We start from the raw sequence: 16,516 nt of genomic DNA, 5'->3' as shown, positions 1-16,516 counted from the left end.
TCAGATCTTCCATTAACCATAAAGAGAGGCTCCTTAGAGACACTGAGGGAGGAAGCTGTAGCCAAGTTCAGAAATACTTGTAGATACTCAGGGTAACTTGAATTATTCATTCATTCACCTTTAATTTACTTTTAATTCAAAGTGGTTGAAATCATTCATTCATGTATTCCTTTATTCTTCCATGCATCCACAAAATATCATTGTGTGCCTGCTATGTCTGAATAATATGCAAGTATCTAGAGATAAATGATAAGTAGTCACAGAGAAAACGTTCTGCAGAAAATACAGACTGTATGACATATAATACAATACAATAGAATAAATAGCATGTAAATATATTATTATGTAGTGTTTCATATATACTTGTTGTATATCATATCACATGAAACCTACTATGTCTATTGTGCTGCTATAAAAACATACAATATAAGAAGTGGCTTAAACAACAGGAGTATTTTTGCACAGTTATGGAGGCTGAGAGTTTAAGGTAAGTACTCACATGGTTAGGTTCGGGTAAGAACTTCTGTTATCAAATGACTGCCTTCTTTCTGTGTCTTGCATAACAGAGGAGGCGGGGGGTGAGCACACACAAGTTCTTTGGTGTCTCTTCTTATAAGGAAACCAATCATCTTCTAAACTTAATTCCCTCTCAAAGGCTCCACTTCAGAATACCATCACCCTGAGTAACACATAAATTTAGGAGGCATACAATTCAGCCATAGTGCATATAATTTGGACATATAATATGACATGGAATAGCATAGAAAATGGAGAATAAAGATGGAAAAGATCCTTGCAGGAAGCAACCTTTAAGCCAAATGTGTTCTCCAGTTCAATGGACAAATAGAAAGCCAGAAATTGGAGAACCATGCAAACAGTTGCCGAATAAATGTAAGACTAGATAGGGAAGCAAACAGGAATGAGCAAGTCCAGCCACTGAGCTCATATAGACTACAGCATCAGGCAGAACTCAGGCATTTGCCACTTGTGACCACAGACAAATCATTCAAATTCTGAGTATCCATCTCCATAACTACAAAATGGAAAGAATAAGAATAGCTAATCAATAGGGTAGTTGTGAAAGTTGTGTGAGGCAATTTACATAAAGATATTGGCACTGAAACTGTCATAAGTACTTGATAAATGGGAGCTACTATTATTAAAACACTAAAAATTTTACATCAGGTCCTATCTTCAGGCTACATCTTCATTCAGCCACACCCAGAGCCACCACCCTGGTCCGACTCACTAATTCCCCCGTGACCTTGGGCCAATGATTTAAACTCTCTGTGCCTCAGTTTCCTAATCTTTGAAATACATACAATATCAGTGCCTATTTCATAGAGATGCTGTGAGCACTTGCAAATAAAACATCAAGTACTTAGAGAAAGCCTAGAGCCCAGCATGTGGTGAATGCTGAGAAGTGGCAACTATTATTGCCATCTTTGTCTGGATTTGCACAGTGACCTCGCACCTACTCATCTGCTCCAACCTTTCTCCTCATGTCTCTTCACATGGCATCTGGAGTCAATTTTAAATAAGTAGGTTATATTACTTATTCTCTGCCCAACCACTCTCCAATAAATTAGGATCTCACTCACCTTGAAAGCAGTCTTCTCTTTGAGCTGTGCCTGCTTGCTCCTCTGACCTCATTCTCCAGAGCTGTGGCCTTGCTCTCCTGCCTCTGCACCCTGGTCCCCAGCTATTTCTCTATGAATAGCATCGTGCATACCCTTTTGTGAACTTTCAGTTCTCTCTGCTTCTGGCAGTGCTCTTGCTTGAAGAATGCCCTGCACCCTCATCCTGCTCTGGTCTCTGTTTAAATACCACAGGAGCAGAAAGACCTTCCCTGAATAATGAGCCTAAATAGCACATTCCACCCTAGCACAACCTGTAACATTTCCCCTGTTAGAATTTATACTGATAATTCAAGAATTGTGTTAGGCACATAGTAGGAGTGGGACTTGTTCAGTAATCAAGGAATAAGACAGATTTTGTTGGGGCTGAGATGCTCAGTGTGCCTCCGATTATCATTGACCATATGGGTAAAGGTGGGGATGGTCCCAGGAGCTGGAATGCATGCTGACTCTGAGCCCAGCTGAAGGACTCATGGGCACCGAGCCTCTGACCACCCGACTAGTGTCTTTTCTAGAAGCATCCTGGAAAATCTAACAGGATAATTCACAGAGGCAGAGGGCAAGTAATCTGCATTGTTTAGCAATTTAAGCTTTACCTTAATGACCCAGTAAATCACCACGGAAATCTAAATGTCTCTAAAATATGGTGATTCTGAGAAACTGCTGACTCCAGCGGTCTCTTGAGGGATGTTATTAGTGATCAGTTTAAAATGGGCCCTTTGTAGGCACTTTTATGTTCCACTTAGGTCAGGGTGCAAGGGAACAAGGTGTATTTCTTCTGCCTTTCATGTAGCAGAGTATAATCCATTCACAGGCAAGTCAGGGCTATAAATAAATCTTGTGTGTGTGTGTGTGTGTGTGTGTGTGTGTGTGTGTGTGTGTGTGAAAGAGAGAGAGAAAGGAAGAGAGAGAGAGAGAGAGAGAGAGAAAGCAAACAAGCATTTGTGGTATTCTTTTAAGCAGATACTTCAGTCAAGGGGAATCATGAGGCTATGTTGTTTTTTAATATATTTTTAATATTCATATCACAGGTTGTCTTCCAACAGCTTTTTTCCTTTCCTCCTTATTCCAAGGGCTCATGTTGAATTTCATTCTGAGTTCAGCCATTAACCATCCAATGATTCCCTTTGTATTTCTACCCTTAACATTGGTGGGGGGGGGGGCTTCAATGCTGGGCCCAATGCTTAAAACATATTAAAAATACATTCTTTAAAATAATACATCACTGGGCATGGTGGTGCATGCCTGTAATCCCAGCAATTTAGGAGGCTGAGTTAGGAGGATCAGGAGTTCTAAGCCAGCCTCAGCAATTTGATGAAGCCTTGAGTAAGCTGTATCAAAATAAAATGTAAAATAGGGCTAGGGATGTGACTCGGTGGCTAAGTGCTCCTGGGTTCAATCCCTGGTCCTAAATAAATAAATAATGAAATAAAAGAAAAGACTAGGGCACCACATTTGCCTCTCAGCATCTTGTTCTCAGCTCCACTGCAGCACGATGCTCATCCTGAACTTCCATTCTGTGCATGCTCAAGTTGCAGGGAAATGCTTCTTCCCATCTCTTGTTCTATGTCCTCGAAATGGAAGGTCAGTGCATCTGAATGCCGTGAGGGTTTGCAGGTATGTTGCTGCCAATGTCATGCTGGGTATTGGAGCAGGAGACCTCGCAGCAAGACAAAAGAAAAACTAACTTTCCTCACAGGCAGTGCACATACAACAGACTGTGCAGGGCAAGGTGGCCAAAGGTCTTGCTTGTCTCCACAGTCATCCCACAGTTCCAGGAAGACAGGAGGTGTGACATTTTCACATCAGTTTCATAGGGATGTTAAGGAACATTTTCCTGTATTAAACTATTCCTATTTCTCTTTTCTATGTGTTCTACATGGAACAGGCAGGAAGCATGATACTGAATCTTTGCATTTGTAACTGGGTGAACATTATATGGCACAGTAAGGAATGATGCTATCTCTAAAAATCACTTGAGTAAGATTTAATAAAATTTGCAAACAAATTCAGCTTTATTTAAATAATTTAAATTGAATTGTTATTTGATTAAAATTATTATAATTTGAAGGTTTAATTCCAAGATATTCGAGTATTTTGGAAGAAAATTTTGAAAAATAAACAATTTTTTAAATTTTTTTACAATTTAATTTACATATTTATAAAAATGCATTAAAAATTCACAAAGTGAATCCAATTATATTGTATGCTTCATTCTTTTTTAATCATTTAACATGAGGACAATTTGATAGAATCCAAAAGGATGAAAATCTAGATCAAGGAAGAAAATTGCTGAAAAGACAAAAGAGAGAAATATTTTTTTTTAAACAAAACTAGAAATAGTAAGGTTGAGTAGACTTTCTTGGCAAGAATCACATAAAATTAAGTATTATGGTGCAAATTCTTGATGTAAAAAAAAGACTTTTTAATTAAAACAATAAAAACTAGCAAGTTATTCTCATCAAATTTGGAATCTGAAGAAGTCAGATGAAATCCACATGACTTCATGCTACTTACTGAACTAAGATATAATTACTGATCAAAAAAGATAGACTCCTTTGGCCTCCATTTTTGTCCTGGGGCTGGACCCTGGGAGTCTTCCCCAAGATAAGCTGCAAACAGAGTGCTACAGCCTTAAATTTCACCGGGCCCACTGTCCCTACCTCAGATCCACCAGTCTCCTTTTGCACAGTGGTTATTCCAAGCAGTAGGACAGAATGCCACAGGAATGACAACTTGGGAAGCTGCAGGGTTTTAGGGCTGTGATGGTCAGTCCTCACCTAACAGTCAGTAGCATACACTCTGAGCTCCTTCCCTTCACTTAAAAGGCTTCAGTCCCACTTGCATTGAGTATGTGCTATATAGAGGGCTTTTGCCAAGTGTCTGATATATTTATTGGATGTACAAATAACCCCATGGATGAATTATTTTCTTCAAAAATGAAGAAATAGAAGTTTTGTCCCATATAACTAAGGTTAGTAGAATCTGAACTCACACAGTCTGGCTTGGGAGGCCATAAGTAATGAATGTTTTCCCCATTAAACCAAACTACCTTCAGAATCAGTTGGGGGAGGGGTGCCTATCCTCTATCCCTTCTGGATTATTCTTGAGAAAAGAACAAGGTAGAGGTGTCCTCAAAGAAGATCTTATTTCACTGTAATAAACAGTATTATCCAGTAACACTTGAGCTCCTCAAAGTATGGGATACACCTTGTTAGTCTTTATATCCTCGTGCCTATGACAGGAGTTTTGTATTTTAGGAGTTCAATAAGTTCACTGGTAAATGAGTGAATGAAAACAATTAGACTGGGCGTGTCGCTCAGTGGTAGAGCACTTGCCTGCCATGTACCAAGTCTGAAATCCCAGCAGATCAGGACACTGAGGCAGGAGTATCGAAAGCTTAAGGCCAGCCTCAGCAACTAAGGGAGGCCCTAAGCAACTTAGTGAGACACTGTCTCGAAATAAGAACTGGGAATGAGGCTCAATGGTTAAGTGCCCCTGAATCGCAGGTTGAATCCCAAGTATAAATAATAAGTAAATAAAAAAAAATGAAAAAGGTCTGGGAAGGTAGATCAGTGGTAAATTGCTCTGGGTTAAATCCTCAGTACTCAAAAAAAAAAAAAATTAACGAGTGAATGAAGACTGGGCAGCGTGTGACTCTTAGCTCAAGCAAATAGTTGTACCTCAAAAGATCTTCGGGCAGGAGATATTGTTTGGAGGACTCCCTAAACTCACCTCACTGTGCTCCTGTTCTGGACCTTCTTGCAGAAAGGATTAGAAAACTAGATTCAGACTTCAGGTCCCAGCCACATTCTCTAACCTATCTTAACTAACAAGAAAGCTGATATTTTGATCCCTGTTTGACTTCTGAGTATGTGTCTCAATTGTTTCAGAACTCCCAGGAGCAAAGAGGTAAGGAAAACCCATTTCTTTAGAATGCTCCTAAGCAAGAATGGTTCGTTTCGGTCAAGTCTCACAGGGTAGCTGTATAGCATTGTTGCAGGATATCCCCACTCTCATTTTATCTGGCCCCCTCCTTAGAGAGAGGTCTTCCTTTATTCCCATATTATTCTGTACTCCCACTTTACCTCCATGACCTTTGCTCTCAGCACTCTGCAGAATGATTCCCACCAAAGAATTATATTGGGATGTTACTTGTTTGTTCAGTCTTCATAACCCCAGGAACTAAGCCCCTTAGAAGCAGGAAGATGGAGACCCTTCTCTTATTCTTCTCTGCATTCCCTGCAGCTAACACAAGGCCCAGTACTTAGAGGACACTAAATTTAAAGAAAATTAATAAATGAGGAATTTAATAAATTAATATGCAACTCTAGTACCCTGGAACTATGTTAATGATCAGAAAATTTATTCAAAATATTTCAAGAATCTAAGCTGACATTTTAAAATATCACTGAACCGAGCAAGCTCCTGTGGGCTAGGGCTTCAATGGGAAGAGGCTCAGTCTGAGAGTGTGAGGGTCCAGATGCTAGAGCCACTTTACTTCCAGCTTGGGATGGAAACTTGAGAATGTGAGCTCTTGGGAGCACGGTTCTGGCCCATATTTTTCATTTTATTGGTATCCCTGGATTTTAATAAAATCATATGATTCTTGAATAAGAAGAGAAAACACAAAGGATATTTTTACCTGGTATTTTGCTGAAGGAGGAAGTTGAAAATCAATATGAGTGGGATTCTACATCCACATGAAGGCAGAACTAAGAACAGAAAATGGACGTTCTTGTCTGATGGGCCTGATGTTCTTGTCCATGTGCTGTCCAAGAAGCTCTCCTGATTCTGGTGAAACACCCACATGCCAGGAGTTGGCAGCTGGTGAAGACTGAATATGACCCTGGAAGTTCACCATCTTACGCAGGGGGGTGTTAATCCATTAATAATTGGGATCATGGGAAACATGAAGAAGAGCCTTCTAAGCTTGCCTAGGAAGAAGTGATGCCAGACTCCTCATTCCAGGGTGGCTCTTGATCTGTGTTGATGCTTGAGTCATGATGGTGGATGAGTGTGGGGGCAGGGGATGGCAGAAGGAGGGGATCACTGCAGGCACAAGGGAGGTCCTGTGAAAGGAGACACTTCTCCCCCTTCCCCACCTTACTCTCTGTTTCCCAACTTCTCTAGTCCATCAACACACCTGCCTTTCCTGTAGCCTTTATCCTCCACACACACTGGTCCCCTCAAACGGCCCTGCCTCTTCTTCACATGGCGGCTTCCTCAGTCTGTGCATTGGACTTGCATGTAGAATCCACAAGAAGCCCTGCTCCATCTAGTCCCAGTCCAGAGCAGCTTCTCCCATCATTATTTCTCTCATATTTCAATTCAGACGTTTAACACAAGTTTTAAAGAGGCATTTCTTATGGTTAAAGTTGTAATATCCATCTCCATACAGGACTCTAAAGCTCCAAGTGCAGGGACCATCTCTGGCTTGTTGCCACAGATGTACCCAGTGCCTTCTGTAGAATTTGGCCCATAATCAGTAGTCAGTAAACCTTTTGAATGAGTAGCTATGTTAGTGAATTAACCAGTTGTATCATTAATGCTCCTGAACATGTCGTATGAGTGAATAAATTGTCAGTTCACATTTGCTGAGTACCCACATTCCAAGTAAACACGTTCCAAGGGTTTTACGATTTGTCAAATCAGTTATTCACCTTAGCATCCTAATGAGATAGCCACTAATGTAACCCTGCTTTTATGGATGAGGGACTTGAAACACAAAGGGGTCAGTAACTTGTTCAAATTTGTATCATGGAAAATTGCTCAGACAAAATTAAAAGTGAAGAGCTCTAGCTGGAGAGTGGGTGCTGTTAGCCTAGATGCCCTGCTGCTTCTGATGAATGAGTAGTGAGTGGGTGAATGAAAGAAGCATAAATATCAAACTGCCCAGGGAACTGCTAAAAGTTCAATACCTGGGAGTAAAGGCCAGCTGGGAGTCCAGGGAACGGGGTGGAGGAGGAGAGTGGGAGGGCAGTAAGACACTGCAACGTTAGTTCACCATAGAAAATAAGCCTCCTGGAGATCTAGAAGTATCCTTTGGCTTTAGAAATTGAATATATAAGGGATTTGTTTCAAGAGAAATGGGAAAGGGCATGGAAATAGGGGATAGAGTAATTCTCCAATATTTTTATTGTTAGAGATATGAAACAATTGTCTCTTAAGAAAACTACATGGTTATTTGACTTCTTTATAATCTTCAAGAAGAAAGATCTCGGAGACAATGAAGAGCCCTCAGAGATCACCAATGACTGGTCCCCAGGCCGAAGAGTGGCAGACTGTGCCCTTTTTGCAAGAAGGCATGTCAAAAATGAAAGGTAGAATATGGGGTGTGTGGAGCAAAGAAATTATGCTAAATCTACTTTATACTCTTCTCCTAACTGAGTCATAGCCCTTGAGGAAACCAGAAATAAAACAAAACAAAATTAAACATAGCTAAGAAGTGGGGATGGAATGGGAATCTCTATTGTAATTAATTTTAATATGGAAGAACTGAGAAAACAGGAAGCTAACTGACCTTTCCAGACCCTTCTCCTGACACACTTATGACTTCAGGATCTCTAAAATAAATAGAAGCAGTTAATCCCTCTGTCTCAAGCATTTCTTAGGAATTTTTCCCCTTGGTCCAAATTAGTGGCATTCCTACATTCTGCCTCACTGCCTTCTAACCACACTCTTCTTTACTCATGTGAGTTAACGATTCACTTACATGGTCTACCTGACTTCTGCATCAGCATGTCCCTAAGCTATCAGCCCTCAGATAAACCACATCCTGCTGAGACCCACGCACTAACCCACCCTGGACCCAGAGTCCACAGCACTTTATCTCACACATAACACAGAACCCTTGCTCTAACCCACCTCATCTGGGCAGGAGCTCAGGCAGATATGATACAGGAGAGTCAAAAGAGGAGGTTTCAGCTAAATACGCTTGGCTCTGCTCTGAACTTCCAGAAAGAAATGAAGGAGACCTCATAGCTTCCAGACTGTCCTGCCTGGCTCCCCCACAGGAAAGGAAACTATGTGGTTCATTCAGAGACTATGTACATAGTTACCACAAACTTTGCAGATAATACAACAGTGAAGAAAACAGACCCAACCCCTAATTTAAAGGAATATACAGGGTAATGGGGGAGATGGATATATTTTCAGCACATTCACAATTCTGAAACTATGGTGCATGGTGAGGCAGTTCCCAGTCTGGCCTGGAGAGAGGGAGAGTGTGTGGGGAACATCTTCAAGGAGGTAAAGCTGGAAGGACCCAGGCAATGGCACTCCTGAAGAACAGAATCACCTGTGGAGGCTCTGACATAAAACAAGCAAATAAAACAAAGAGAAAGAGCCAGCAAACCAAAAAGCAGTGGCAAGTAGTTAGGTGGCAACACAGAGGAAACCTCTAAGCTGAAGAGAAATAAGGATGTGGTGACACCACAAGCAGAACACAGGGCCAAGGAAGGTTTCAGTTCAGGAAAATCACTGATAAGAACTCGAACTCCATACAGAGAGACCTGCTAAAGGAGCCACAGAGTGGGAGGGAGAAGGAAATAGCCCTGAAACTACCAATTGGATTTTTGCACAGTTTCTTCCAAGTGGAGCGTGTGTCAGGAAGTGAGAGGCGAAAAAACAACATGGACTGCAATCATAAGCGGTCCCAAGTAGATTAGGTGTTGAGTCTTTATAATCGTTGCAACCACTTTGATTAATACGGAAGAAGCACTCTCTTCTGAGCCAGACCTAACTCTTCCACACACTGACTCTAGGAGGGTTAGAATTTCCCAGTATCCCTATCTCCTTTGCAAAATGAGGGAATTGAATGGAAGAATTCCATGATTCACTTTTATGGAACCATGGATTTACACCTCAAAAACAAATCTCCTTCTGTGTAAACTAACATTTAGAAGCCATTGCTATTTTTGATGACCAACTTCCAAATAACACATGTGCATTTTAACCTGAGTGGCATGCTTAACCCAGAATTAGCCCAGCAGTCATAACTGATTGAGGCTTGGGTTGGTACAGGATCCCCAACCTCCTCAGTCTATTGAAGAAACAAATTGCTGTTTGTTGGTTCCATTGTAGTGATCATTTTCTTCCCAATGTAAAAAAAATATATACATCAGAGTTTAGTAAGAACTCATCTTGGTGTTCAAGGGACTAAGAGAGCCTGGCATTTTGTTCATTTGGATGTTGAAAGTGAAGTAAGTTGACTGAGAAAATGTTGACTTCTGTGGCTGTAAGTGAAGGTGTGTGTAAGGGTGTATGCAAGAAAAAAGATTAAATCTGAAAATGGTTTCATTCCCCAAGATAAGATATTTTATGTTGATTTTATTTTACAACATTTTCAGGAAAATTTTGATTACTGTGAACAACTATTGATTCATGTTTCTCAGAACTCAACAGGGTATGGAGCAAAGTCTTAGCCAATTGCAAATTCTTGAAAAAGTTCTCAGGCAGCGTGGCTTACAACCAAAAGTACTAAGAATTCAAGCAAAGAACCAAAGGCTCTGTCCCACCCACTATAAATGAAGTAACTTACTCCTCCAAACTTGGCCTTCCTTAGTAAAATTCACTCCTCCTACATCAAATGACACAACTATGTAAAAATTTGTTCAGTGTGACCCTGGCATTTTCAATAAAAAATTCCAAGTTGAAAAAAAAGTATTAAAATGTTATCTTCCATCCATAATTAAAAACACTACAATGTACTCTTACCCTTTCTTTTCCCTAGTTGGTTCTGATGATCTTCAAAAATTAACATGTTAGGAACATATAGAAGAAAATGCAAGTGATCCATTAGTGTTCAATAGATCTGGGTTCAAATCCGACACCAAGAGGCCATGGAAAATTGTCTTAACCTATCAGAATGTCATAAGTGAAATAGAGATCACAAAAGGAGAAATGGAAACTCATTACAGACCACTTATTATGCATGAACATGTTCTTATTATAAGCAATTACTGAATATTATTTATGAGTATTAATTTATATAACAACCCTAAGAGTTTGAATCTATTATCATTCCCTTTGATGACAGAAAGCTAGTATCTTTTAAAAAACCCAAATCCAAGAGAAAGTAGGCAATTTTCTTAAGTAAGTAAATAATCATTTCAAGTATTACATATGTAAGAGACCATTCTCCTAAATATCCAGCTTGGTATGTAACTTTATTATATATCTGTGAATTTGACCTTAGACTACACTTATAGTTTGAAGCCTTTGCTAATTCCCATGCTATATCACATGCTTATACTTTTATTTATACAAAATTTTAATAGTATATAAGCACATGGTAAGCAAAGACGGAAGACCAAACTGAAACTTTGACAGTAAGTTACCTCTCATCAAACCAGAGCTCTGCCTCCACTAACAGAATGTAGATAGTAATTGGAATCCTTTATTTATCATTCCCTTGTTTCTATTTTTATACAAACCATGTATTTGGATTTACAAATATTATATGTAAAGCACATGGCTACATTTTATTAGTGCATATAAACTGTACAGAATAGTGTGTTTCATTGTGATATATTTATATATCTGAACAACATAATTTGGTCAATATTACTTTCTCAATACTTGTCCTTCTCTCCTCCCTTTCCTAGTCCTCTTCTTCTACCCTAATTACTATTATTATTATTATTATTATTATTATTATTATTATGTACCAGGGGTGAGTCCAGAGGCACTTAACCACTGAGACACATCCCCAGCCCCAAGGCCCCGCTCAGCTTTTTTTTTAAATTTTGAGACAGGGTCTCACCTAAGTTGCTTGGGGCCTTGCTAATTTGCTGAGCTGGCTCTGAACTTTTGATCCTTGTACCTCAGCCTCCTGAGCAGTTAGGATTACAGGCGAGAGCCACCAAACAGTTTCCCTTCTACTTTCATGACATCTCTTTTTTCCTTTTTCCCCTTCAAGCTAGCTTCCACATATGGAAGCAAACATGATTCTTGCCTTCCTGTGTCTGGCTTATTTCTCTTATGATGCTCTCTAGCTCCATCCATTTTCCTGCACATGACACACCTTGTTTGTGGCTAAATAACACCCCATGGAAAAGTTTTATAAATGGTGTGAAAATTTTGAAAATTAGGGTTTTTTTTCCTTTTATGCCACGTAAGATCCAGATTTCTGCTGTAATGTTGACCCCTATAATAATCATAATCTATATGCACCTATACCACAGGTCCATCTACCCCCTGATAATCTATAATTTCCTAATTTTCATTTTAGTGCTCATAATAATATTCTTCATAGCACTCTTGTAAACATTTTCATATATGTCAGAAATTTTGCTATCCTTGAGAATTTCTCTTGCAATATTCTTTTGGAGTGGGGTTTTCTCAGTTAAACTGTATGACAATATTTAACTTTAGAAAATATTGTCAAACATTCTCCAGAGAGAATCTAACATTTTACATGCCCACCAAAAACATGTGAGGAACTCTGTGAATCCATTTAATCTCCAAAACTTTGTGTTGTAATTTTATTTCAATTGTGCTAATCCTGTAAGTGCAAACTGATAGGTCATTGTGTGTGTGAATATGTATTTCCTCATTTATTAAGTAAATATTTAAGTGTCTTTTGTATTTTTCTATGGGGTTATTGGAGTTCATATTGGTAACTGGAAAAAGATTCCTATCTTCTTTCATTGTTTAACTTAAAAATTTACTTTCTTTTAGAGATTTTTTTAATAAAAACATTAATTTTATTGCTTTGTATTATGAAAGCTTATTTCTTCTAATTATACCTAAAACACAAAATGGTACATATGTATATGTATATTGAAATATCACCTAGTCTGTTAGCACCACAATTTTGTAATTTACAGAATGCTGTTCCAATCCCATCATCTTGTTTGTTTGTTTGTTTGTTTTTTGTACTGGGGATTGAACACAGGTGCATGTAACCACTGAGCAACATCCCAGCACTTTTTATCTTTTTATTTTGAGACAGGATCTCATTAAGTTGCTTAGGGCCTCGCTAAATTTCTGCTTTGGACTTGTGGCTCTCCTGTCTCAGCCTTGGAGTCGCTGGGATTACAAGTGTTTACCACCATACCTGGCCTGTTTTTTTTTTTTTTTTGACTATTATAATGGATTACCCAGATAGGGTGTCTTATACAACAAATATTTATTTCTTACCCAGTTGTGAAGATAATCCTGCACATCAGTCTTTTTCTTATCATAATGATTCTCTGGATATTAGTGGAGATCCAATCTCTGCCCACCAACTTTTCTCTTTCTTTATCCCCCTTCCTCTCTAGCATCTATCTTTAGAACTTAATGCAAGAGCTCAAGAATATCTATGCACTGAATTAAATAACCCTTGTCAACTCCCACTCGTGTGCAGTGTTTTGCTGCCAGGAGTTGTATGAGATATTTTACTTAACAAGTCACAATCTAAATCAACTAAGTCTTAAAAATATAAACAGCAAAACCAAACCCAGTTAAGTTGATACAACATGACATTGAACTACATTTTGTGTTTTGGGGTAGCGAGCAAATATATTTTATGTGAGAGGATAAAGAGGGCTGAGCAAAGGGAAAGGAAGAAGAGGACACATGGAGAGAACTGGTTTACCAACCAAATGCAGGCAGAGTGCGCTGCATGACACTGTCCACGGTTCTGACAACATCTTAACTTTGGGAATTTCCTAACAAGGTAATTGAAGAAATCATAAATGGTAGTAGAAGCCACAGGCCATATTTATATGGCTCTCAGGAGTTTTGGAAAACTTAAGTAAAAAAAATTGTTTAAAAATAAATAATTATATGAGCATCATTGCTAAGAAATTTAAAGTTGCTAAGAAAGAAGCCACTAAATGTCATTATTGAAATTTAAAAATAACTATAGAATAATAAATATATAAGCCAATTAAATATAATTTTTATTACTGTTGGCTTAAGTCAACTTTCCACAATGAAAATGCTGAAGCTACATCATCAGTAGTTGCTTTTTAAATTTTCCATTCTTATTTTTATAAGTTGCATTTTTTCTTATTGAATTATAAGCTGAATCATGACTCATATTTTGAAATATTTATTACTGATTTTGCATTAGTTTGATGGTTTTGTCATATTATTGACTATTACATTCTCTTTCAAATTGGTAATTGTTTCATGTTTGGAGTGTATGTAGAAGATTCTGCCTTTTCTTTGTCTACCCTGTATCTCACGGTTATGTGTGGGCTGTCAGCAATAGATCATCTTTCTCCTACTGTGCTTCTAGCACATATTATTATCAACTATTAGCATAAAGATAGAAGTCATCCTCAACATATTCTGTTGAAATTGCTTCCTGATAGACCTTTCCATACATATACCAGTACTTTCCTTACAAGTACTTTATTTATAATGAAAAGAAAGACCTGGGCAATTTGACCAAGACCTATACTTTCATTCTCATTACTCACTACTCTGATTAAACTATTCTAGTCTACTCACTGTGCCAAAAATACACCATGCATTTCAAGACTTTTAAGTCTGTGCTGATGCTGTTTTCTCTTCTAACAATATCCTTTTGCTTTATTTATGTAAAACTCCAGTCTTTTTCAAAGACCCAGTCAAAATATGTTAAAATGTCTCAGAATTACTTTCTTCTTTGATAATATACTTCTACCATTCTTGGCTAGAAGAATTATAGAATGCAATTATAGAATTATAGAATTATAGAATGCAATTAATCAATGTTGTGAAATAAGAGAAAGCATGGACCAAAGAATTTAAAAATGTGAGTTCCAAGTCAGTATTCATTCACTCAGCAAATATATACTGAAATCCTTTGAGGACTAGGCACTTTTCTAAGCATTGGGAATGTGAAAGAAATATGAAATACACTTATCTTCACACTGCCAAATTTCTAGTCATAAATGGTAGATAATAATTATGCAAATGAAAATAAATGAATAAATACTTTCATATAACATACTCTCAGAATGTTAGTGTTCATTGCTGTGACTCAAATAACTGTCAAGAACTAATTAAGAGGAGGAGAAGTTTATTTAGACTGGTGGCTTCAGATGTTCAGTCCATGGTCAGCCAGTTATACTGCTTTAGCCTTGAGGTGAGGCAGGGCATCCTGGTGGAAGGGCACAGAGGAAAGGTGCTCAGTTCATGTCAGCTGGAAAGGAGAGAGAGAGAGAGAGAGAGAGAGAGAGAGAGAGAGAGAGAGAGAGAGAAAGAGGAAAAACATAAGTATGCAGGGAACCAGGGACAAGATATAATCCTCAAGGCCACACCCAGTGGCTTCCTTCTTCCATCCATGTCCTACCTGCCTACGGTTACTATCTAATAGTCCATTCAAAGTATTAACCCATCCAATGGATTAATTCACTGCTGAGGTTACAGCTCTCATGATCTCACCCTTTCATCTCTGCATATGCTTGCATTGCCTAACATATGAGCTTTTTGGAGGTCATTAAAGCTTAAAATCATAAGAGATAGTGGAAAATATAAAGATAATAAGGCACAGTAGTAGGTAGAGAATCCCCAAGCAAGGGGAATACTTTTCTAAGGTGCTTGGACCATGCTCCTTTGAGAAGGAGTTTTATTCCCTCTTCTCTCTTACTCTGTCTCTTTCTCCCTCCCACACTGTGTGTGTGTGTGTGTGTGTGTGCACATGTACGCGCACCTGAGAACCTGAGTTATAATAAGAGTCAAAACGGAAAGATGATGTTAAGGAGGTCAAGCAAGAGGAGAAGGAGGAGAAAGATTTGTGTAACAGCCATTATGCTAAAAAATATCTATTACAACCTTAGTATCTTCCAATCACCTGATTAAAATTACACAATTCTATGAGCTGAAAACTACTAATACCTACATTTTGTGACTGAGGAAGAAAATGAGCTCTCAAAGACTCCAAGTTCAACCTGAGTCAAACAGCACATTAGGGCTGCTTCAAAAGCTACTTTTGTCTCAAGATTACCATAATGGCCAGAAACGAGGGGCAATGTCTCACATCTTCTAAAGGTTCTCATTTGTAGCTAGGATTTTTATAGCCAACCATTTACTGGTGATGTCAGCAAAAGATGTAAAGAATAGGAAAGGAATACAAAAATGAAAGAAATGTTCAAGATAGAGAAACAATTATAAATTATTTAAGGCTGAATATGCACATACTACCATTTCAAAAGTGTGCTTGTATGCATTTTATATGCAAAGAGACTGACTTCATATGGAGAAAAATATATGTTAGCAGGTAAATAAAAAATCATTAAAAATTATACTGAAGATGTTTATACTCATAAATATAATAAAATAGGACATTTAGACACTACACATAAATTTTTAAAAATGGATATTACAGGTCAAATCTAAAAAGGATAAGAATGTGTGTGTGTGTGTGTGTGTGTGTGTGTGGAGAGAGAGACAGACAGTTATTTATATATGTGGTTGTGCATTCCAAGAAATTATCTCTTAAACTGCAAGGAGTTGGTGCTAAACAGATAACCTTAGGAGAACTTAGGCATTCTGCTATATTCAGATGATATTTTTTTAAGTTTTCCATCAATCTTGAATATTGTCCTCCTAGATCTAAGGCAAGTTATTTTCAAATCCTGAGGTTTGCCAAGGTTTCTTTTTAAAGAATTGCTTCTCATGTGCTTCATTAACCTAGGTTTTCATTTCTCAGAAGGGCTCTGGGTCAATCTTTTCAATCCCTGGTGGATATTGCCTGTTGTTGATAACAGCTAAGTGTTGAGACACAGATATATTTGAGATTTTTCTTGCATAGATCTAGAAATTGATGGAGATAAAGTGTTTATACCTCTTGTCTTCTAGTATGTGACATAAAATGCATGGCTGTTGATTCTTTTCTTTAAGTTGATCTACTTAGAGGTGCGAGGTTTTTCTCAGTTCTGAACTATTGGCTTTAAGTC

Source organism: Spermophilus citellus (genome assembly GCF_964194105.1).
Source record: "Spermophilus citellus genome assembly, chromosome: 8".
In the NCBI taxonomy this organism is placed as follows: domain Eukaryota; kingdom Metazoa; phylum Chordata; class Mammalia; order Rodentia; family Sciuridae; genus Spermophilus; species Spermophilus citellus.
Note: the sequence above shows the minus strand (reverse complement) of the source record.